Source organism: Phyllostomus hastatus, unplaced genomic scaffold, assembly GCF_019186645.2.
Source record: "Phyllostomus hastatus isolate PE091 unplaced genomic scaffold, TTU_PhHast_1.1 phas_contig_64, whole genome shotgun sequence".
Lineage (NCBI taxonomy): Eukaryota > Metazoa > Chordata > Mammalia > Chiroptera > Phyllostomidae > Phyllostomus > Phyllostomus hastatus.
Genome location: NW_025333928.1, coordinates 1,021,261 through 1,046,366, shown reverse-complemented (window position 1 = coordinate 1,046,366; position 25,106 = coordinate 1,021,261). Strand labels below are relative to the sequence as shown.

Sequence of the window (25,106 nt, the reverse complement as noted above, 5' to 3'; positions counted from 1 at the left end):
CAGCAAAATAAATACTTCCATATAAAATTGATCTAATTGAAATAAGATATTCAGTCTTAAAAAGGAAGGTAGTTTATTTATTTATTTATTTTGGTTTCACAGTGCTAGATATTTATTCTACCAAAAGACTTAAACATTTATTCTGAATCAATACAATAAAGTTAGAACATTAAGAAAATGAACATAGCCCTGGCTGGTGTGGCTCACTGGATTGAACACCAGACTGTGAAGCAAAGGGTCACTAGTTCAATTCCCAGTCAGGGCACATGCCTGGGTTGCAAGCCAGGGGCATGGGAGAGGCAACCACACACTGATGTTTCTCTCCCTCTCTTTCTCCTTCCCTTCCCCTTTCTCTAAAAATAAATAAATAAAATCTTTTAAAAAATGAACATAAAGCAATTGTTAAATTTAATAATTTTCTAGCATTTTATATCAATGTACAACATTGTTATATCCCTAGAAAAGGCAGAGTAGAAAATGTATGATAAATAAAACACATTTCACTTAGGAAATATAATAAACCAGATTTAATCATTTCTATGCATTTCATTGATTCTAAGCTTTATTTAATCTCTGAGTTTCTTGACTTACTTTCCAAATTATTTTTTCTAGTATTGTGAATCATAATATAATTTTGAAATATAATACAGGTATAATACTTTAAAATTTGAACAATATTTTATTTTATTTTTGTTCTTTTTCTCCTTTTTTATTTATTGTTGTTCATGTACAGTTGTTTCCATTTACATTACACCATGCCCCCTGCCCCACCCCTCTCCGAGTCGCACCCTCTACCTACCCCATTTAGCTTTGCCCATGTGTCCTGTATATCATTTCTTCATGGCCCTTCTCCTATTATCCCTCTCCCCCATCCTTTCTGATTACTGTCAGTTTGTTTTTTTTTATTTTAATGTCTCTAGTTGTATTTAGCTTGCTTCTTTGTTTTGTTGATTAGGTTCTACTTATAGGTGTAATCATATGGTATTTGTCTTTCACTACCTGGCTTAAATCGCTTACCATAATGTTCTCCAGTTTCATCTATGCTGTTGCAAAGGGTAGGAGCTCCATCTTTCTTTAAACATACCGAAGTATTTTGATGCACTCATTTACTGATGGTCACCTAGGCTGCCTCTAGCACTTGGCGATAGTAAAATGTGCTGCTATGAACGTTGTGGTGCATAGGTTCTTTTGAATTAATGTTTCAGGATTTTTAGGGTATAATGCCAGCAGTGGAATTTCTGGGTCAAATGGCAGTTCCATTTCCTTTCCTTTTAGTTATTCAAGGAAATTCTGTACTGCTTTCCACAGTGGCTACACCACTCTGCATTCCCACCAACAGTGCACTAGGATTCCCTTTTTTCCACGCCCTCTTCAACACTTGTTGTTTGTTGATTTGTTAACAATGGCCATTCTCAGCAGTGTGAAATGGTATCTCATTTTGGTTTTAATTTGCATCTCTCTGATGGCTGGCAATGCCGAGCATCTTTTCATATGTCTCTGGGCCCTCTATATGTCCTCCTTGGAAAAGTGTCTGTTCAAGTCCTTTGCCCATTTTTTAATTGGGTTTTTGTCTTCCTGGAGTGGAGTCATGTCAGTTCTTCATATATTTTGGAGATCAAACCGTTGTCCAAGGTATCAGTGGCAAATATGTTTTCCCATACAGTTGGTTCTCTTTTCATTTTAATGGTCTTTCTTCAGCCATGCAAAAGTTTTTCATTTTGATGAGATCCCATTTGTTTATTCTTTCCTTTATGTCCCTTGCTCTGGGGGACATATCAGTGAAAATATTGCTGAATGGAATATCTGAGATTTTCTTGCCTATGTTCTCTTCTGGGATATTTTGATGTCACAACTTACATATTAAGTCTTTTATCCACCTTGAATTTATTTTTGTGTGTGGTGTAAGTTGGTGATTGAGTTTCATTTTTTCTCATGTAGCTCTCCAGCTCTCCCAACACCATTTATTAAAGGGGCTATTTTTACTCCATTTTATGCTGCTCCCCCTTTGTCAGATATTAATTAACCATAGATACTTGGGTTTATTTCTGGGTTGTCTATTCTTTTCTATTGGTCTGTGTGTGTTCTTATCTCAGTATATACTATTTTGAATACAGTGGCCTTGTAATATAGTTTTATATCAGGTATTGTTATCCCTCCTACTTTGTTCTTCTTTCTCAAAATTGCTGCAGCTATTCAGGGTTATTTATGGTTCCATATAAATTTTTTAAGTGTTTGTTCTATATCTGTGAAATATGTCTTAGGTACTTTAATAGAGATTGAATTGGATCTCTAAATCTCTGTGGGTAATATGGGCACTTTGATTATGCTAATTCTTTCAATCCATGAACACAGTATATGCTTCCATTTATTTTTGCCTTCCTTTATTTATTTACTCAGTGTTGTGTACTTTTCTGAGTATAGGTCTTTTACCTCCTTGGTTAGGTTTATTCCTAGGTACTTTATTTTACCTGTTGCTGTAGCAAATGGGATTTTTTCTGGACTTCTTATTTTGATCTTTCATTGTTGGTGTATAAAAATGCCTTTGATTTCTGAATATTTACTTTGAACCCTGTTGTTTTCCAAATTCAATTATTACCTGGGGTATTTTTTTTTTTGGTGAAGTCTGCAGGGTTTTTTATGTACACTGTCATATCATCTGCAAACAATGACAATTTTCCTTTCTCCTTTCCAATTTTGATGCCTTTTATTTCTCTTTCCTATTTGATCATTGTGGCTAGGACTTCCAGTATTACGCTGAATAGAAGTGGTTAAAGTGGACATCCTTGTCTTGTTCCTGATCTTAGTGGGAAAGCTTTTAGTTTTTGCCCATTGAGTATGATCTTAACTATAGGGTTCTCCCTTATGGCCTTTATCATGTTGAGGAATGCTCACTCTACTCCCACTTTGCTCAGTGTTTTTATCATAAATGGGTGCTGTACATTATCAAATGCTTTTTCCACATCTATCAATATGATCATATGATTTTTGTCTTTGCTTTTGTTTATATGATATATTACATTTATTGATTTTCAAATGTTAAACCATCCTTGCATCCCTGGGATGAATCCCACTTGGTCATCATGCATAATCTTTTTAATGTATTGCTGGATGCGGTTTGCCAGTATTTTGTTGAGGATTTTAGTGTCTATGTTCATCAGCGATATTGGCCTGTAGTTTTCTTTGTTGTGTCTTTATCTGGTTTTGAAATTATAATGATGCTGGCTTTGTAAAAAGAGCATGGGAGTCTTCCATCATTTTGGATTTTTTGGAATAATCTGTGAAGGATAGGGGTTAGCTCTTCCTTAAATGTTTTGTAAAATTCTGTGTAATCATCCAATCCAGAGCTTTTGTGTGCTGGTAGTTTTTTTTTATTATTACTGCTTCATTTCCATCAGCTGTTATTGGTCTGTTCAGGTTTTCTGCTTCTTCATTTGGTTTTGGGAGATTGTGTTTTAGGAGATTTTATTTTTCTAGAAATTTGTCCATTTCATCTTTTTTTAAAATTTCTTGGCATATACTTGTTTTTAGTAGTTTCTTTTTTTTAACTTTATTATTCTTCAAGTACAGTTTTCTGCCTTTTCTCTTGTCCTCTTCCCCCACCCCAGCCTTTACATTCCTTGTATTTTGTGGTATCAGTTGTAATCTCTTTCATCTCTGATTTTGTTTATTTGAGTCCTCTCTTTTTTTTTTTCTTGATGGCTCTGCTTAAAGGTTTGTCAATTTGCTTTATCTTTTCAAAGTACCAGCTCCTGGATTTATTTATCCTTTTGATTGTTGTTTTATTCCCAATGTTAATTAAATTATGCTCTGATCCTGGTTATTTCTTTCCTTCTTCTCTTGCTTGGTTTTGTTTGTTGTTATTTCTCCAGTTCTTGTAGGTGTGGAATTAAGTTATTTATTTGAAAAAATTTTTTTTGGTAGGTTTATGAACTTCCCTCTCAGGATGGCCTTTACTGTGTTGCATAAGTTTTGGATGTTCATGTTCTGTTATATGTTCATTGTCATTTGTTTCCAGAAACTTTTTGGTTTCTTCCTTAATCTCATTCTTAACCCATTCATTGTTTAGTACCATGCTATTCAATCTCCATGAATCTGGGTTTTTTGTTTTTTTTTTCTTTGAGGTTGGTTTCTAGTTTTAGTCCCTTGTGGTCAGAGAAAATGCCTGATATGATTTCAATTTTCTTGAATTTGCTGAGGTTGGTTTTGTGTCCTTCTATGTTCTATGTTTGAAAATGTTGCATGTGCCTTTGAAAAGAGTGTGTACTTTGCTTGTCTGGGATGAAAGTTTGTGTGTGTGTGTGTGTGTGTGTGTGTGTGTGTGTGTGTTGAGTCCATTTGATCTAGGGCATTGTTCAATGCCACAATATCTTTGTTGATATTTTGTTTAGAAGATCTATCCATTTTTGACAGTGAGGTGTTAAAATCTCCTACTATAATAGTGCTGCTGTCTACACCTTTCATGAAGTCCTCCAGGATTTTACTTATATATTTGAATGCTCCTATGTTGGATGCATATATGTTCACAATATTTATGTATTCTTGAAGGATTCTTCCCTTGACTATTATGAATTGTCCTTTAGTGTCTATTTTTATGGCTTCATTTTGAAGTCTATTTTGTCTGATATAAGTATTGCTAATCCAGATTTTTTTTCCTGTCCATTTGCTTGGAATATTTGTTTCCAGCCTTTCACTTTCAGTCTGTGTAGGTCTTTTGTTCTGAGGTGGGTCTTTTGTAGGCAGCATATGTGTGGGTCATGTTTTCTTATCCATTCAACTACCCTATGTTTATTGATTGGAGCATTTAATTTATTAACACTTAAGGTTATTATTGATAGGTATTGATTCATTTTCCCCCTTTGTGCCTGTGTTCCTCTCTTACTCTTTTCCTTCCTCTTATTATAGCAGTTCCTTTAGCATATCCTGCAGTGCTGGTTTGTTGGTGGAGTATTCTTTGAGTCTTCTTTTGTCTGGAAAACTCCTTATTTCACCTTTAAAAAGAAGTTAGTTCTGACATATGCTACAAGTTCCATGAACCATGAGGACTTTATGCTCAGTGAAATAGGCTCACCACAAAAGGACAAATACCATGTGAGTACACTTATATGAGGTACTTAGAATAGTCAAAACCATAAAAAGAGAAAATGCAGGTACTGGTTGACAGTGACTTGGGAGATGGGTACTTATTGTTTAATGAGGACAGAGTTTCAGTTTTACAAGATGAAAAGGGTCATGGTGATGGATAGTGGTGATGGTTGCACAACATTATAAATGTATTAATACCACTGAACTGTACATTTAAAATGATTAAAATGGTACATTTTATGTTATGTATATTTTACCAAAAGGAGAAAAAAAGGGGACTTCTGGCCAAGATAGAGGCATAGGTAGACACACAGTGCCTCCTCCCACAGCCAAAATAAGATCAGCAACAGTTTAGAAACAAGATAACAACCAGATCTGACAGAAAATTGAACTGTTTGGAAGTCGGACAACCAAGGAGTTAAAATATACACACTCATCCAGACCATTAGGAGGGGCAGAGTCTGGCAAGCTGGGCAGAGAGAGGTCACTACACAAGAAGTGGTGGCACCAGGTGCATAATACATCCCAGGCGCATAAGGCAGCCAGAGCGCAAGACCACAGTGGGCCAGGCAGCTGGCATACCCAGTGAGGCAGCAACTGTGAAGCGAGGCACTGCGCACAAGGTGCCTGGCTGTCCAGGCCACATTCACACGCAGATAAACCAGGCAAAATTGGGTAGTGAGATAGACTGTGCAACCCAGGGTCCCAGCGCTGGGAAATAGAATCTTGGGACACTGATTGAAAACACTTGTAGGGGTTGAGGCACAGGGAGAGACTCGCAACCTCATGAGAGAGTGCGTTGGAGAGACCCACAGGGTCCTAGAATGTACACAAGCCCATGCACATGGGAATTAGCACCAGAAAGGCCCAGTTAGCTTGGAGAAAACATCGGAAGGGACTCAAATTCGACAGAGAGGAGCAAGTGCCATTGTTTTCTCCCAGACCCCATAACCACAAACAATGTCACAACACAGTGACTGGGTTGCCCTACCCTGGAGAACACCTAAGGCTCTGCCCCTCACTAGGTAACAGGCATGACCAGACCCCCCCCCCCCAAAAAAAAGTGGCTCAAACAGAAGTACAAATCAAAGCCCAGAGTCAATACTTTTAAGTGTCCAAGAGATAGCCAACCTATCAGATGCACAGTTCAAAGCACTGGTGATCAGGATGCTCACAGAATTGGTTGAATTTGGTCACAAATTAGATGAGAAAATGAAGGCTACACTAAGTGAAATGAAGGAAAATGCACAGGGAACCAATAGTGATGGAAAGGAAACTGGGACTCAAATCAAGAGAGTGGACCAGAAGGAAGAACAAAACAACCAGACAGAAAAGAATGGAGAAATAAGAATTCAAAAAAATGAGAAGCTTAGGAACCTCCAGGATATATTTAAACGTTCCAACATCTGAATTATAGGGGTACCAGAAGGAAAAGAGGAAGAGCAACAAGTGGAAAAGTTATTTGAACAAATAATAAAGGAGAACCTCCCCAATCTGGCAAAGGAAATAGACTTCCAGGAAGTCCAGGAAGCTCAGAGAGCCCCAAAGAAGTTGGACCCAAGGAAGAACACAACAAGGCACATCATAATTACATTAGCCAAAGTAAAAATGAAGGAGAGAATCCTAGAAGCAGCAAGAGATAAGGAGACAGTAACCTACAAAGGTGTTCCCATCAGACCATCACATGATTTCTCAAAAGAGACCTTAAAGGCAAGAAGGGGCTGGAAAGAAGTATTCCAGGTCATGAAAGGCAAGGACCTACATCCAAGATTAGTCTATCCAGCAAAGATTTCATTTAGAATGGAAGGGCAGGTAAAGTGCTTCTCAGATAAGGTCAAGTTAAAGGAGTTCATCATCACCAAGCCCTTATCATATGAAATGTTAAAGGGACTTATCTAAAAAAAGAAGATAAAAAACATGTATAGTAAAATGACAGCAAACTCACAATTATTAACAACCACACCTAAAACAAAACCAAAAGAAACTAAGCAAACAATTAGAACAGAACAGAACCACAGAAATAGTGATCACATGGAGGGTTATCAACAGGGGAGTGAGAGGAGGAGAGAGGGGGGAAAAGGTACAGAGAATAAGTAGCATAGATGGTAGGTAGAAAATAGGGGGAGGGCAAGAATAGTATGGGAAATGTAGAAGCTAAAGAACTTATGACACATGAACATGAACTAAAGGGGGGGAATGTGGGTGGGAGAGGGTGTGCAGGCTGGAGGGGAGTGAAGGGGGAGAAATGGAATAACTCTAATAGTATAATCAATAAAATATATTTTTAAAAAAGGAAGAAAACAGGGGAGGAAAAAAGAGATGGTGTTCAAGTGTGTTTTGATTTAAGTTGCTTTTCCCCCCTGAAAAGCCACTTTATTTTTCTATTTGGAGAGAACCTATATAGTTACATAGAAAATAGATCATGAAAACAGGCTAGGATAAAAACCAAGCTACTATGAAAAGTTTCTTCAAAGAATACGAAGGAAAGGTTTGTTGTTCTTCGGAGATAACCTATATAGTTACATAGAAAATAGATGATGAAAACAGGCTAGGATAAAAACCAAGCTACTATGAAAAGTTTCTTCAAAGAATACGAAGGAAAGGTTTGTTGTTCTTCCCATATTTTTTTGCAAGAAGCAGAATATCCAGCTTCAGGTTCTGCACTTAGAGAACCTAGAAAAATACTCTAGGCAGCTGGCTAGGTTTTCTGGCATAGGCATAACAATTTGTGTGTGTGTGTGTGTGTGTGTGTGAAAGATCACTTGACATTCTCATCATTAACCTTAACTTTCTTGTTCTGAAATATTATGACTGAATGGAAAGACATGTTTTATTCTTATGGCAACTTGTTAAAAATGATGGCTCCAATAACAGACAGATCTATTTGAATCCTATATGTCGTGTAAGCTTACTGATAACTTTGGGTAGTTTATTCAGCTTCTGAACCATAGTTCCCTGTCTATAAAATAGAACAAGTGTTCCTGCCTATGAAGATGGAATCAGTCAGTCCACATAAGGGGATAGTAAATCCACAATAAATATCAGCTCTTGTCATTGTTGTGTTATTGGTTCTATTTTCTTACTAAGGAGTCTTTTTTAAAAGCCTCCATGTAGTACCACAGGGCCCCCCAGCATGCTCTTGTCTTAGGGCCTTTACACTTGCTGTTTGTTCTTTACATCTGCAACTGTCAATCATGGTCGTCTTCCCTTGCTTCAGAGTTCTTGAATGTCCCTCAGTCTCCCTTTCTAAAATAACACCCTCTCATCACTCTCTATCCTCTTCTTATACTTCACTTTCTGCCTATTGTTTATATCAGATATTTACTGTGTACTGCCTATCACCCTGACTAAAATGTGGCCTCCATGACAGAAGAGGTTGCTTGACTTGTTCATCTTGTATCCCCAGACTCAAGAACATTGTCTGGCACTTTGTAAATATCTTAGTGAGTAATAAATCTCTTAAATGATCTGTCTAGTGAGGGCATTTGAAAAACAAGACATCAGCCTGGCTGGCGTAGCTCGGTGGATTGAGCACGGGCTGCGAACCAAAGTGTCACAGGTATGATTCCCAGTCAGGGCACATGCCTGGGTTGCAGGCCACAGCCCCCAGCAACCGCACATTGATGTTTCTCTCTCTCTCTTTCTCCCTCCCTTCCCTCTCTAAAAATAAATAAATAAATATTTTTTAAAAAAAAAGAAAAGAAAAACAAGACATCAAATTGTATTGTTCCACTTTATAACTCCTTCTCAGGGATTTACACAGGCACTTAAACATGGACTTTTGTGTAGTTTTTACTTGTGTACCAGGATCTTCGAACTCCACAGCTGTGTTTATTAATCTCTAAGAGATAACACCCAAGAAAAGTAAATTCCATTTATCACTGGCTTTTGTCAACCACTTCTTCAGCAGGCTTCATAATATGAAGAAATGAAGTATGCCATGGGAAATTGTAATTCCCCTGAGCAGGCTTGGAAGGAGAGCACCAGATGAAAGCACATGGATCATGTTTAGTTCATCTGAGCATTGGATAAGACAGATTTTCTTCATTTGGAATTTCTCTCCCAATTGCTGATATCTGCTGGTAGATAGGCAGAACTTGTCAGTGAAAGCCAGACATTAGATTGTACACAAGCAATGCTAAAAATGGGACAGTACACCATATTAGCTCCAGTTCCCCTCTGTGTTGCACAGGCATCTTCTGCTAGCCTCAGGGCTAGTGGTACCCTTTGTGAGGAGCAGTCTCTACTCAGGGCTTTTCTAGTGGGAACTCCATTTGGAGAGATTTGGCTTCTTTATGGAATCCCCTTGTTTGCTGGCTAATGAATAGTTTCAGTCCATTTTCACTATCTCATTGTCTTCTTCACCAGAAGATTTGGTCCCAAAGAGGCCTTTCCCTAAGGCTGTCTTGCAGGTATTTGTGAAACTTACATATTTGAAATTGGTTGTGAGCATTTTATAACACATGGAAAATGTTTATAAGCTAGTAGGGAGGTTGAGGCCACTTCCCACTGAACCCTTGAAATACAAGTCTTCAATTTGTCAACCATGTAGAAGTCCTGATTTTAGGTTGAGGATTCAGACAGTCAGCCTCTACCATTTGAAATGGGATGCTGTGAAGAATGACTGCTGCCAGTCCTGTCATTCCACTCAAATAGAGGCCTTGTGCCTTCCATTAACACTTGACTCCATATGTTCATTCTTTCATTTGACAAACATGTATTAAGAAACTTCTGCTTGCCAAGAACAGTGCTGGGTGCTGTACAAACAGAGGCCATCTGTCCTCTGAGGAATGTAGAGGCAGCTATAACAAGAAGAAGAAGAATAGCACAGTCTAATATATTGGTCACTTGTTATGTGGCAGGCACTACACTAAGCATTTCGCAAGCATTATCTCCTTTCTGCCTTATGCTGATCCTATAAAGTAAGCCAATACACACTACTGTTATCTCAGGTGTGAATGAATCAGACAAGGCCAAACTTGCCCTGACTTGCCCAAAACACACAGTGATAAGTGGTAGAGCCAAAGTTCAAGCCAGGTCTGTCTTCAGAGCCCCTTCTCTCTCCTTTTGTAAAAAACATTTTTGTATTCCTACAAGGGCCTGGACCTGATTATGTCTACCTTGGACCAGCTGCAGTGTATGGGTTCTTGATTGGTGTAGGAAAGATTTCACAACACGAGTCCAGGTGACCATGAGGATGCATCTATTAAAGCTGGGGTCAGTGAAACAAGGAAGGGCTTACTTAGCACGGAAGAAGCAACAGGAGGTCCTGGGCCCCCTGAAAGTCAGAGAAAAGAGAGCTTTGGAGACAGGTTCAGCCTGGTACAAGTTACCAGCTGCCCATTGCTTTAGAGTTAGGAGATGCCTGCGTGTGAAGAAAGAAGTCAGGGGAAAAGAGGGGAAAGGGAATTGCTCAGGCTGCTCCCCAGATGGAGAGTCCACAAGCTGGGTCCTTTGTCTTGAGGCTTTTCTCTCTCTCTTGCAAGTGGGAATCTTAGGGGAGATCTCAGAGGAGAGTTTCAGTGGAATATTAATCAGTTCTTCAGGGGTGCCCTTTCAGGGACATGGTCTCCACTGACAGGACAGGGGGTCTTTAGTATTTGAAGCTGGTTCTGGCACCTTCCACTTGATAATGTTTCTTTTCTGGGCCTGGAGCTGAAATACAACTGAGGCCTAGGCAGGTGACCTTTTGTATCTGGCTGTAAGTTGCTCAGCCATTTTGTTCAGCTGTCTCAGTTTCCCTATTCCACTTGCCAAGAAAATTTCTTAGCTGCTTACTATCGTGTCTCACTACCAGCATTGTATGATAATTCCCATTGCTCCATGTCCTTATCAGTACTTAGTATGGTCAGTCTTTTTCATTTTAGCCATTCTAGTGGGTGTGAGGTGGTATCTCATTTTATGTGTGTGTGCATATGTGTATTCACATATGTATACATGTGTTGTAATCAGCCTTATTAAGATATATATTACATACAGTAAGACTTACCCATTAGTGTGTATCACTCAGTTTTGACAAATGTTTACCATCAAACCACCCCCATAATCAAGATATAAGAATATTTATATCATCCCCCAAAATTTCCCTCATGCCACCCCTCTGTAGTCAACACCTGCCCCACATTAGCCCCTGGCACTCACTGATCTATTTCCTTAGTCCTTACAGTTTTGCCTTTTCCAGAATGTCATATAAATGGAATGATAAAATATATAGCCTTTGAGTCTGTCTGTTTTCACATGGCCTCATGTATATGAAACTCTCCCCCATTCTCACATGCATCATCAGTCCCTTCCTCCTTAGTGCTGAGCAGTATTTCCCTGGAGAACCCCAATAGGAGGACATTCTTAACCCTGTGATGAATAAACACATGAGTTTAACATAAGACTGGCTTATTTATACCTATTGGTGGCATCGATCTCAAACCTTACTATGTGTCAGAATCATCTATGGAAAATTTTTAAATTCTAATACCCAGGGCCCGATCTCCTGAGACTCTTGTTCAACTGGCCATATGAGAACAGGAGCTGAGCATTTATTTAAAACTCCCAGGTGATTCTAGCATGCAGCCAGGGTTTAGACCCACTGATGAATTGGAATCAACTGTGCTTACCTACCTACCAGTTGGGCAATCTAGAACAAATCACTAAACTCAGAATCTGTTTCTTTCTTTTTACATTGAGAAGAGTAATAGCTGCCCAGTATCACTCACCAGGCTATCATAATAATGAAAATGCTTTTCAGTGGCAATACATGAGAAAGTGCTCTGTGAACTGTTAGATGCGGAAATAAGTGGTATCACATGGTTGTTATTATATGTCAGTATCTTTTCTGTTTGAAAAGTACCAGAGGTTCTATTTCCTAAACAAATGAGAGGGTTTTTATTTTATTTTATTTATTTTCTTTTTTTATTGTTCAAGCACAGTTGTCTCCATTTTCCCCCGACCCCAGCCATCTTCACCTCCCAACCTTAATCCTACCCCTCTTTGGCTATGTCCACGTGTCCTTTATACATGTTCCTTGACAACCCTTTCCCCTTTTCCCTGTATTATCCCCTCCCACCATTCCTCTGGTTACTGTCAAATGAAAGGTTTTAAAAAACAAGTGGAAAAAGCAATCTTTCTCTGTCAGTTTTATATATTCTATTAGAAGATTGCTTGCTATGTGAGAGTAACTGGAATGCCAACAAGCAGATGGAGATGAGAAGTGGGATAAATAGACTCTTTTCCCAAGACCCTGGTATATTGGAAAAACTGGACACCACTGTAGACCATGACCTTCAGCAGAATTGGTTAAGTCAGTGTGTTTGCAGAAAGTAAACAGCAATGTAATTACAAGGACAAGGCAAGCAGGTGTGTGGTGCCAAGGATACAATCACAGAGCACAGTTCAAGATTGTCCTTAAAACATAAGAAGAGGAGGGCCCCTTGTCAGAGAAATAACTGACAATGTCAGAAGAAACAAGATGTTATCTTACAACCACATCTGACCACTTCTGAAAATATTGCACGTATCAACATATCAGTTTGCGTATTGGACAAAACTGGCCATCTTTGTATGAAAAAGCCTTTTATTGATACTTTTGTTGTAAAAGATCAGATAGTCATTGTGAACAAAAATCAAACCATATAGATCTAATTTCTTAGTTTAAAGTGCTATTATGGAATACCACAGACTGGCTTAAATAACAAACATTTATTTCTTACAGTTCTGGAGGCTGGCAGGTCCAAGATCTGGGTGCTAGCAGATTTGGTGTCTGATGAGAGTTCTCTTTCTGGCTTACAGGTGGCTGACTTTTCACTGTGTGCACTCATAGCAGAGAGAGAAAAAGAACAAGTTCTTTTGATTTTTTTGTCTTAAAAAGGCACTAATCCCATCATGAGACCTCATCTAACACTATTTGCTTCAGAAAGACTGTACCCCTAATACTATCACACTGGTTTCTACATATGAATTTGGGGAGGGGTGCACATAACAAGTAGTTTAAAGTCTCCATTTCTGTTTTACTCTAAATCCATTTTCTAGGTTAAAACACAGATACAGTTTAGTGTGTGTCTTTCCATTTGTTTCCCTTTGTATATATGAACATCTATGTATATTTATTTATTGTGTTTTTTTATAAATGTGATGTATACAGGGTCCAGCAGAAGTAACACCTGCTTGAGTGTGGTTGGTTGGTCGAGTAATAATATGGGTGTAATAATTGATATGGGTGTATCAATTTGAACATTTCACCTAAAATGTCATATAGTGTTTTCAAGTGTGATATTATTATACTACAGAATTACATGCTTATGATTTTGTAATAAAAGATTTTGTAATAAAAAGAGGGCATTATTTGTGTTGCACCCTGTATTCTTATAAACATGGGTTTCACACTGCATTGTGCCTTTTAATTTAAGATTGAGGGTAACTTTCCACAGTAGCATATGTAGATCTATTCTGAGTATTTTATTTGCATTTAAGGAAAGCGTACTGCTAATGTAGTGGCAGGTAGGAATTTGGTCAAATATTTTCTCATTCAAAATACTTCCAACCCAAAGTGAGTCCTAAGACAGCAGGACTGATGAAACCTTTAGAAGTTAGTGTTGATCTTTATTTCCTCAGCAAGTTCCAACAATAAGTGATTTAAGGGCCAGCTTCTTTTTTCATTCTGCTTTCTTGTGAGTGTTGGTCTCCCCAGATTGTGGGTCAACCTCACAGCTTTCCTGACTTCCTCTTCCACCTTTCCAGAAAGGGTAGTTTCCTCGGGCAGCTGTTCTAAGCAGGGAAAGTAGGGATCCATTTCCTCCCTTTGTGCATCTCATTAGCCATCTTTCTGGCTCTCCTCTGGGGACAGCAGCCCAACCAGGTGAGCTAGTGTCATTTAAAGACACACTTGTGTTTTCAGGCAGGGAGTTGTTGTAGTGTCTGGATGACTTCTGATCTGGTCCAGGTGAAGAGGGATGGCATCTGGCACAGAGACAGTGGTAGATAACTTGGTGTGAATCACATTTTCTTTGTGAAGGATATGCTGCCTAGAACTGCTCAGGGCAAATATTTTTTAATACTTTGTAATTTGGGGTAAAGGTTAAGCAAGCAGGCTCTACAATTAGATTAATTAATTCACTTATATAAACTCACTGCTATGTATTGAATATCTAATATATGGCAGACAAGCGTTGTTCTAGATGCTGAACATACTTCAGGGAATAAGACCAAGTCCCTACCCTTGTGGAACTTGCATTCTTGCAAAAGACTATTAACAGACATTAACAAATATGTAATAAAAAAATGTATCCATTAACTATTGTGGCAATACTGCTACTTAACAAACCACCCCGAAACTCAGTGGCTTGCAACTTACATGTCTGCAGATCAGCCAAGCTCACCTGCTCCAGGCTGGATTTGACTATACTTGGCTCCCAGGGGTTGAATTTTGTTCTAGATCCTGTCATTCTTCTGAGATCAGTTAGGCTACCAGGGGCTTGTTCTTTTTACCACAGAAGTCAAAAGCTCTGAAAGGAGGTGAGCAAAACACACACAACAAGTCTTAATAAGGCATAAGCTGGAAACTAGCACATGCCACTTCCCACATATTCCATTGGCCAAAGCAGGTCCCATGGCTAAGTGCAACATCATGGAGTTGAGAAGTATATAAGGTCTGTCCAGAAGATATCCAGCCATGTAATATGAAAAATAGAGACATTTATTTAAGAAGATACAAGATACAAGAAACATTGTACATAAGGCAAAGATTCCTCAATCCTCTTCAAAGTAGGCACCTTGGGACTTCACACAGTTCTCCCAGTCTCCATTGTATTTTCCTGAATCTCACCAATGGTCTGAAGTCTCTTGCCTTTCAAAGGTGATTTTAGTTTGGGAAAAGTCAAAGGTCACAGGGTGCCAAATCTGGGCTGTGGGTGGGCTGAGTCAACGAGGTGATTTGATGTTTCACTGAAAACCTCTTCATGAGACGTGATGCATGAACAGGCACATTGTCTTGATGAAGCTGCCAATCACCAGTTGCCCACAGCTGCAGCCTTCTGAATCATCTGAATAGTTTCCACAAAGGAATGTTCAAGCTTAACGCACTACTCACTCAGTCATTTTGAATGCAACAACCACACAGTACACATACTGACTCAACACCATCTACCACCCTCTCTGACTAGTACAGTGAAGTCGTCATTGTTCACACATGTGCATTCCAGTCCACTCTCTTTGGCTGCCAAGTTACATAGATGTCATGCAAACCATTCTTGTTATATTAACAATGGCTAGAGTTTTTCTGTACAGACTTTGCACTTCTCGCTGTGGTAGTCAGCATCCACCGTGAATGATCCCAACCTCCCAGTATTCACATTCCTGAGGAGTCCCTTCCCACAACTGTGCAAAGGTTGATATGTGTGACCAATAGAGTATGGGAGAAGTAAAAGTGTGCTACTTCTAAGATTAGGTTATAAAAGACTCTGCAGTTTCCCTTTCCCTCTCTTCCTCTGTCTTGGATCATTCACTCTGGGGGAAGCTGGCCAGCACATCATGAGCATCCCTACAGAGACACCTAAATGACAAAAAGCTGAGGCCTCCTGCCAGTAGCCATGTGAGTGACCCATCTTAGAATCAGCCTCTCCAGCTCTGGCCAGTCTAGCTTAGTTGGTTGGAACATCATCCCATCACCAAAAGGTTGCATGTTAATTCACATTTAGGGCCATACCTAGGTTGCAGGTTTGGTTCCTGGTCCACCCCAGTCTGGGTGCATACAGGAAGCAACCAACTGATACTTTTCTGTTTCATCAATGTTTCTCTTTCTCCCTTCCTCTCTTTCTGAAAAGCAGTGAAAACATGTCCTTAGGTGAGGATAAATGTAAATAAAGAAATAAAAAAAGGGATGAGCCTCTCTAGTACAGTCAAACCTTTAGGTAACCACAGGCCCAGCTCATATCCTAATGTAACCTCATGAGAGACCCTGAGCCAGGACAACCCAGCTCGGTGGCACCTGGATTTCTGACCCTCAGAAACTGTACAGGTTCATGTCTTATCTACAATGTGTTTATTGTTTAAGCTGCCAAGTAGGGAAGTCATTTATTGTGCAGCATTGGAAACTCATACAATAACTCAGGATGCTGTAGAGAGAGTAGATTGCAGGTGGATGAAAATAGAAGCAGGGAAAAACTATTATAATATCTACATCCTTGCTTCTCAAATTGTGGTCATGGACAAATGGTATTATCTTCCTGTAGCAACTACTTGAACATACATCATCTAGGCCCACATGCTAGACCTCCTGAATCAGAATCTGCATCTTAACAGTGATGCAGAACCCAGCTTGTGGGGTCCGCAACATTGTAGATAAGACATGAGACAAATTCACATGGACTACTAAGTCCTGTGGAGGAAAAGGGATGGCATGGCCACTCTCTCAAGAGGAGTGTGCCCCATCCCTTGCCTTGACAGGCTTTTATTGCTTTTCTGGGCACACTACATGATGGTCTTCATTTACTACGCAGAAGTTAGCTGTAAATGGTTACCTTCTACAGAAAACAAAGGGGAAGATGCTGCTAATCACATCACAGAGAAGGATGTTTCAGACCAAGGGCAAAAGTGGTTGCACCAGTTACACTCCACACTGGGGAGGTTCAGCACAGACTTTAGGAAGTTACAGTAAGCACTTGATGCCTCAATTCAGGGTCGGGGAGTTTTAGCAAAAAAAGCAAGTCTCAAAGCAGCCTAGGTACATTGCAGGCCTGATTCCCCATGGGAGAACCTATCCATGTGTGTGGTTCCTATGCATCCCCGAGTAGGAGCTGGGCCCACACCACACAGAATGGTCTCCTATAAACAAGATTCCCAGGGAAGTCTTTGCTGAAGTTTGAGGAGCAGTTCTGTAGATAACAGCTGGGTAAGTCAAGTGCTATGCTACACTTTTCAGTCCTAGCTTACCAACCCTGGGACCTTCCATAAATTATGTCATTTTCCCAAGCCTCAGTTTCTTTTCCTGTAAAATGGGGATAATAATGGTGCTGCCCTCATAGGGTCATATGTGATGGTATAAATGAAATTGTGCACAGCAAGTGCTTAGCACAGTGCCCGGCACATTGTTATGGCTCTTTTTCATTGACTTGACCTGACCTGTGCATTTTCTTCCCTTAGAATATATTCTTGATCATTTCCTGATAGTTTTCCTTAATATTTTTTTTCTGTCAAAGATGATCCTGTTTTTTAAAACATCCTTGAGCTGATCAGGAAGACCTCTATTTGTGCCCAGTGTTATTCCAACCATACCTGAAAATGAAGATGACTGGTTTTATCATCAGTTTCTATACCCAGTTCTCAGGGAAATTTTCAGAGCTACTCCGCAGGCTAAAATAGGCCACAGCACTATAAATAGTGAGTTTGGGCTGCTCAGAACCTAGCTTCCCAAGCTAGGTCCTTCCCTTCCTTCTGCCTGGCCCCATAGCTACTGAAATATACTCTGGGTTATATATGCAAGTGGACTTTCCTTAATATGCCCCAAAAATGCTTTGGCAACTAGCCAGACTGTCTGTAAAAACCCCCCTTTTTATTTGCTCATTCACAATATATCCCAAATATGTGACAAAAGCTGATAAACCTAATTCCTAGGAATAAATGAGAAAACTGCCTATTAGCACGACTGGCTACATAATCTGCAGGGCTGAGTGTAAAATAAAATGCAGAACCCCCTGTTCAACATTATAACGAGTTTCTCAATGGTGACAGCAGAACACTGGAGAGAGTGTGAGGCCTTTCATAGCTGGCCCTGCATACGAGGCACCCAACTTATTTTAAAAAAAGATTTTATATCTTTTTAGAGAGAAGGGAGAAAGAGAGGAAAAGAAACATCATTGTGTGGTTACCTCTCTCACTCCCCACTGGGAGACTTGGCCCTCAACTGAGGCATGTGCCCTGACTTGAACCGGTGACCCTTTGGTTCACAGCCTGTGCTCAATCCACTGAGCTACACCAGCCACGGAGCACCCAACTTTTACATAGTCTTTTTCTTTGGAGGCAAAGATTATGTGTGAATTGCTAAATCTTATTGACTTAAAACCATAGAAATGGACTATTTTTCACAATTCTGTGGGTTAACTGGGTAGTTCTGCTGCTGGTTTCTCCTTAACTCACATGTCTGCATTCACCTGGTGAATGGGCAGAATTGGTAGGTTCACCCTGGCCTCACTCACATGTCTGGGGCATTGGTGCTGGCTATTGGCTAAGGTACTTCAGTTCTACTCCACATGTTTCTCATCCTGCATTAGGCCAGACCCACTTTCTTACATTATGGAAGAAACATTACATGGGGATGAAAATGGAAGCTCCAAGACTTCTTGAGGCCTAGACTCTGGGACTTGCTCAGAGGCTCTCCTATATTGAAAACATGGGGTGTAGACTCACCACTTAATGAGAAGAGTAGCAAAGTTGTCAAAGGGGCAGGGATCCAAGAAGCTGTGATCTAATGGGGGCACAGCGTAAGAGCTGTTAAACTTTAGCTGTCATCAGAATTATCTAGACAACCTGTTTTTTTTTTAACTTTTTTTTAAAAGATTTTATTTATTTTTAGGGAGGGAAGGGAGGAAGGGGGAGGGGGAGAGAGAGAGAGAGAGAGAGAGAGAGACAGACAGACATTAATGTGCGGTTGCTGGGGGTTATGGCCTGCAACCCAGGAATGTACCCTGGCTAGGAATCGGACCTGGGACACTTTGGTTCCCAGCCCACGCTCAATCCACTGAGCTACGCCAGCCAGGGCTTAGACAACCTGTTAATAAACAAAATTGCTGGGCTCCACCCCCAGAGTGTTTGAGTCAGTAGGATGGGGATGGGGCCTGAGAACTTGCATTTCAAATTAGTTCTCAGGTGATGCTGATGCTGCTAGTTTAGGGACTGTGCTTTGAGCCACTTGTGGAGGGGTTAAGTGTCCAGAGAAGACCAGAACAGTGGCTCTCAACCTTGACTGTACATTAGAAACACATGGGCAGCTTCAACCACATAAATGTCTGCTCTGGTTATTAATGGTAAGGAAGATATCAAAGCATTGTGCAGTAATAATGGTCTTTGGCATAGCAAACTTTGCTGTAATTTAATCCTATAAATTATTGGAAAGTCCACTGACTACCTTAAATTTGTTTGCAAATTAATCATTCCCTGATTATTTGGGTAAGCCTGTACCAAGAAAAGCTGGATGAACTTTATGTCAATTGTCACCAACTGAGCCTTTGGGGGGAAGTTCCATTTTTTTCAAGTATGTACTGTGATAGGGCTTTACTCTTAAAAATGCAAGAAAAAAATAAAATAGATGGGGCTTTCTGGGAGAAGACCTGTCTAGAACTGCACTGAAAACACTGCCTCACTAAAAAGCAGCTGCTGCATGAGTCACACAGACCCTGCCTCCTGAACACACACTAACAGCCTTGATTCTCAAATTGTATGGAGCATCTCACAGCAGGCTGGAGGCTCACTCTCATGAGCATTGCTACAGGGCTGTGCACTGTGCCACTGTTCCAACAACTGCAATATAGTAAGTCCTTTCCTCAAAAGCAACGAGGAAACCTTCAGAGAGTAATCCAGAAAGGGTAGTTGTTGCTATGTTTTTGTCTGTTTTGCCAAGAAGCAGGGGGAACAACTGAGCTAAAAGGAATTCAGAAGTATGTATACTTCTATGAAAGGTTAATTTCAGAAGTCCAGGCAAAAATTGCTTCTTTCATCTTCCCTACCTGTGAGAACCACCTCACAGCCCCAATACCTCTCTACCAGATGACTATTGCCTTAAGTTATACAATTATAAAATAATTTGTGCATTCAATAAATTATAAGGCTTTGGAAGGAGGCATCCCCAAGATTCCTACTTATAAATACCAATGGGATCCCTGGCCAGATGACTCAGTTGGTTGGAAGCATTTTCCTGTGCATCCCCTAAAAAAGGTTGCAGATTTGATTCCCATTCAGGGGACATGCCTAGGTTGTGGGCTCAACCCTTGTTAGGGAGTGGGTTGGAGGTAACAAATTGATGTTCCTCTTTCATCTCTCTCCTCCCTACCTCAAATCAATGAACATATCCTAGGGTGAGAATTATAAAACAAACAAACATGGGAGGCCCATTCTAGAAGACAAACAGGAAAAAAAAATGGCCAACAAGCACATGAAAAGATACTCAATGTCATAATCATTAGGAAAATGGAAATCAAAACCACAATGAGATACCACTTTACAGCCATTATGATAGCTATAATAATTTTAAAATTGGGAAATACTAATATTGGCAAGGATGTGAAGAAATTAGAACTCTTTGTCACTGCTGGTAGAAATAAAATGATGCAGCCACTGGGAAAAGCATTTGATGATTTCTCAATAAATTAATCCTGAAATTATGACCTACCAATTGACTCCTGTGTAAATACTCAAAAAATTGAAAATAAATGTTCAGACAAAAACTTGTACATGAATATTCCTAGCAGCTGTATTAAAAATAGTCCATCAATGGGTGAATGGATAAACAAAATATGTCATGATTATACAATGGGATTTTGTTCAGGAAAGAAGTGCTGACACATGATACCATGTGGATGAAACTTGAAAGTATTATATGCTCAGTGAAAGAATGCAGACACAAAAGGTAACATATTAGATGATTCAATACAATGTCCAGGATAGGCAAATCCACAAAGACTCTGGATCTAAAGACTAAGAATAATGTATGCAGACTAGAGATTAGTGGATGACAGGGACTGGGGAGAGTGGAGAATGAGGAGTGACTGCTTAATGCATATGAGATTTCCTTTGGAGGCAATGAAAGTCTTCTGGAACTAGATAATGATGATGGTTGTACAACATTATGAATGAATCAATGTCACTGAACTGTACACTGTAAAATAGTTAAAATGGTAAATTTTGTTTGTGTATTTTATCACAATTTTTTAAAAATTGGGGTTACTGGTGACTCTAATGAAAATCTAGTGGGAGAGAGGGGCAATAGGCTCCCCAAAGTCAAATTACGAAATGAGAAGAAAGAAGGAAACTTTCTATTGATTAGGGAGAAACAAAAGGGAATGGTGATTCTACAACTGTGAAATGGTTGATAGTGAAACCAGGCTCAATCTAGCCCTTTCAGGAATTGTGTTTTCGTCCTAGAGTTGGATGTGTGGTTGTCTCTAAAAAGTTAAAACTCAAATGTTTGGAGTTCCAGCCAAGATGGAGGCATAGATAGAAACCCTTGGCTTCCTCGCACAACCAAAAAGAGGATAACAACCAATCTAAAACCAATAAACAGCTAAAAGTGCCAGGAAATCAAACTGCATGGAACTCCAACAACCAAGGAATTAAAGAAAAAATCAACCAAAACAACCAGACTAGTAAGGGTGCAGACAATGCAGCTGACTCAGAAAAATGTTGGAGAGGTGTCTGAGGGGTGGGGCTGGCTGCAGAGCTCAGTGGGCTACACGAGAGGGACTGACTTAAGGCAAAAACTGAGACTTAGAGCTGACTGTGGGCTATGGTCAGGGTTGCTGCAGTGGGAGTTTCTCCCATTCTCACACAAGAGTTGAAAAGTGTGCTACAGACTAGCAGGCAAGCAGGTGAGCAGATGAGCTACACTATTCCCTCTCCGGCCCCTTCCTGACAGGCAGTGCCTTAGCAGAGCAGCAAAGAGTGTTTCCCTGCCAGAGTGAATACCTAAGACCCCACCCCCCTTTTTATTTATTTATTTTTATTTTTGGAGAGAGAAGGGAGGGAGATAGAGAGAGAGAAACATCAATGTGCGGTTGCTGGGGGTCATGGCCTGCAACCCAGGCATGTACCCTGACTGGGAGTCGAACCTATGACACTTTGGTTTGCAGCCTGCAGTCAATCCACTGAGCTATGCCAGCCAGGGAGACCCCACCCCCTTACAACCTGTCAGCTGTGCCAAGACAAAGAAATATGGCCCAGATGAAAGAACAGAGCAAAACCTCAGAACTGAGCAATGAGGAGATTGCCAACCTATCTGATGGAGAATTTAAAGCCCTGATAATCAAAATGCTCATAGAACTGATTGAGCTTGGTAGAAAAATGAAAGAACAAATGAAGGATGTCCAAAATGAAATAAAGCAAAATATTCAGGGAATCAACAGTGACAGGAAGAAAACCAGGATTCAAAGCAATTATTTGGAACAAAAGGAAGAAATAAACATCCAAGCAGATCAGAATGAAGGAACAAGAATCCAAAAAAAATGAAGAGAGGCTGAGCATTCTCTGGGACAACCTGAAACATTCCAATATCCGAATTATAGGAGTGTCAGAAGGAGAAGAACAACAGCAAGAAATTGAGAACTTATTTCAACAAATAATGAAGGAAAACTTCCCCAATCTGGTGAAGGAAATAGACTTCCAGGAAGTCCAGGAAGCCCAGAGAGTCCCAAAGAAGTTGGACCCAAAGAGGAACACTGCAAGGCACATCATCATTAAGTTACCCAAAATTAAAGACAAAGAAAAAATTCTAAAAGCAGCAAGAGTAAAGGGGACAGTTACCTACAAAGGAGTCCCCATTAGATTATCAGGGGATTTCTCAAAAGAAACCTTGCAGGCAAGAAGGGGCTGGAAAGAAGTATTTGAAATCATGAAAGGCAAGGAATCTACATCCAAGATTAATCTATCCAGCAAAGCTTTCATTTAGAATGGAAGGGCAGATAAAGTGCTTCCCAGATAAGGTCAAATTAAAGGAGTTCATCATCACCAAGCCATTATTATATGAAATGTTAAAGGGACTTATCTAAGAAAAAGAAGATAAAAATATGAACAGTAACATGACAACAAACTCACAACTATCAACAAATGAATCTAAAAGAAAAAAAAATGAAAGCAAAAACTAAGCCAACAACCAGAATAGGAACAGAATCAGAGAAATGGATATCACACGGAGGGAGTTCAATGGGGAGAGGGAAGGGAGGAATAAGGGGGGAAAGTACAAGGAAAAAGAAGCATAATTAAGAGGCATAAAATAGATGGGCAGATATAAAAAATGATATAGGAAACATGAGACTCAAAGAACTTGTATGTGCAACCCATGGACATGAACTAAGGAGGGGGGAATGCTGGAGGGTGGGGGAGGGCAGTGTGTAAGGGGAATAAAGGGGGAAAATTGGAAAAACTGTAATAGCATAATCAATAAAAAACACTTAAAAAGTCGAATATTTGCAGTGATCACAGTAGGAAACTTGAATCCCAATGACTAGAGTAGGAAGCCACAAGACCCAATGGCACTCCAGAAAAGCAGGAGGTTGGCCCCTGACTGTGACATTATCACATGCAGTACGGCTGGGGAGGAACTTCCCCTTTAGACAAGGCTTTGCTCTCCTGTTTGTCTTCTCTGGTGCTTCTTCATTCATTTGACATAAAATGCTGGATCCTATGGGTATGTGAGATTCCCATTTCTGCTTCAGCACATCCTGCATCCCTCTCAGCAGCTGAGACACCAGTTTCTGGATGTCAGGTCAGCAGGTCTGAGTTGTGGCTTCAAGAGGAGAGGAATAAATCTCTTTGGGCACCTGGGATCCCCAGATAGAAGGGAGAGGGCCACTGCCTAGAAAGGGGCACACTGATCTGGACTTGCAGTGTGTGACAACCTCAGTTCCACATACTAGTTCCAATGTAGGTACATCTTCCTCCAGAATATAAAAAACTACTACCATGTTTTAATTGAACAGAATCCATTAAACAAGGAATGCCCCAAAGTGACTATGTTTATAGTTGATCTAAAGAGCTGAGTCGGGAATTCATTATCATGGGGATATAGTTCTCAAGCTGTCTTTCAGGACTCGTTGAAACTTTAACATATCTTTCAAAATGAAGTTGATATATACCCACATACATAAAATCAATCCATTTTAGTCTGGGAATTCACCTCACGAGGAGCATTGTCCAACCAGTCTAGAAGTAGAAGGAAGAGGCAGAAAGGAGTTGGGTGTGAGTGGCTGTGGTTTTTGTGTCCTCTACTGCTTTCTCACCTTGGAGTTCTGGATCAGCCAAGATTGTTCACTCCTCATCACCTTTGCACAGGCTTGGGTCTCTCCCTGGAACACCATTACACTCCACCCCCTCCACCCCACGGCTGACTGTAGTTCATCCTTCAAAACTCAGCCAAGAGGTCACCTCCTCCATGAATGTCTCCTGACCATTCCAGGCTGAGTTCAGTGCCCACTTTGTGTTCCCTTGTACCCATGATATTCTTAGTCTTACCACACCTCATTAGTCATACTTTGGTCTACCTCGTGCCTCTTACTAGACTCCCTCAAGGACAGGTAAAACAGTCTGTCTATGGTTGAATCCCAACTCCACCATTTCCTAGCTCTGTGACCTGGCAAGCTGTTAAACTCAGTGGAATGGGGATAATCATTCCCGCTTTATTGGGTTGTTTTGTTGATTAAAATTTCTAAAATACTTAAACAATGCCTGGGACATACATGCTCAATAATATGAGCTACAGTAATAAAATATAATTAATACTTATAATTACTGTTAATTATATCTGTATTCCCAATGTCTAGCATAAATTCCAGTATGCAGTAGGCACTCAGTAAATTGGTATTAAACAGAACTGTGATTGATATATTAACTGTGATTAATCTAGAACTCTCCTGTCTAGTATATAACCACCAGCTACAAGTGGCTATTGAGTACTTAAAATTAATCTAGTCCAACTTGAGATGTGCTGTAAGTATAAATACATATGAGATATTGAAGACTTCGTATGGAAAGCAGAAAGTGAAATTATAAGTAATGTTTTTATATTGATGGTATGTTGAAATTATATTTTGGATCTCTATGGTCAGATAAAACATATTAAAAACAATGTCACTAGCTTATTTTCACTTTGTAAAATGAGACTGCAAGGAAATTTAAAATTACATATGCAGCTATATTATATTTCTTTTGGAAAGCATGGATTTAGAATGTTTTCCACCCACTGTGAGAATTGCAAATCTTCACACAACCTCATTTATGTTCAGATTTTACATAAGCTTTTTAGGAGTAGAGATAATTTATTTAGAATCAAAAGT

At 39.8% G+C, this 25,106-nt stretch overlaps 1 protein-coding gene across 10 annotated transcripts in view; it reads left to right on the top strand.

Annotated features, from left to right (window-relative positions):
- IQCK (IQ motif containing K) overlaps positions 1-25,106 on the top strand; it is a 201,430-nt gene that overhangs the window by 107,432 nt on the left and 68,892 nt on the right. The gene's annotated exons all lie outside the window — the stretch shown is intronic.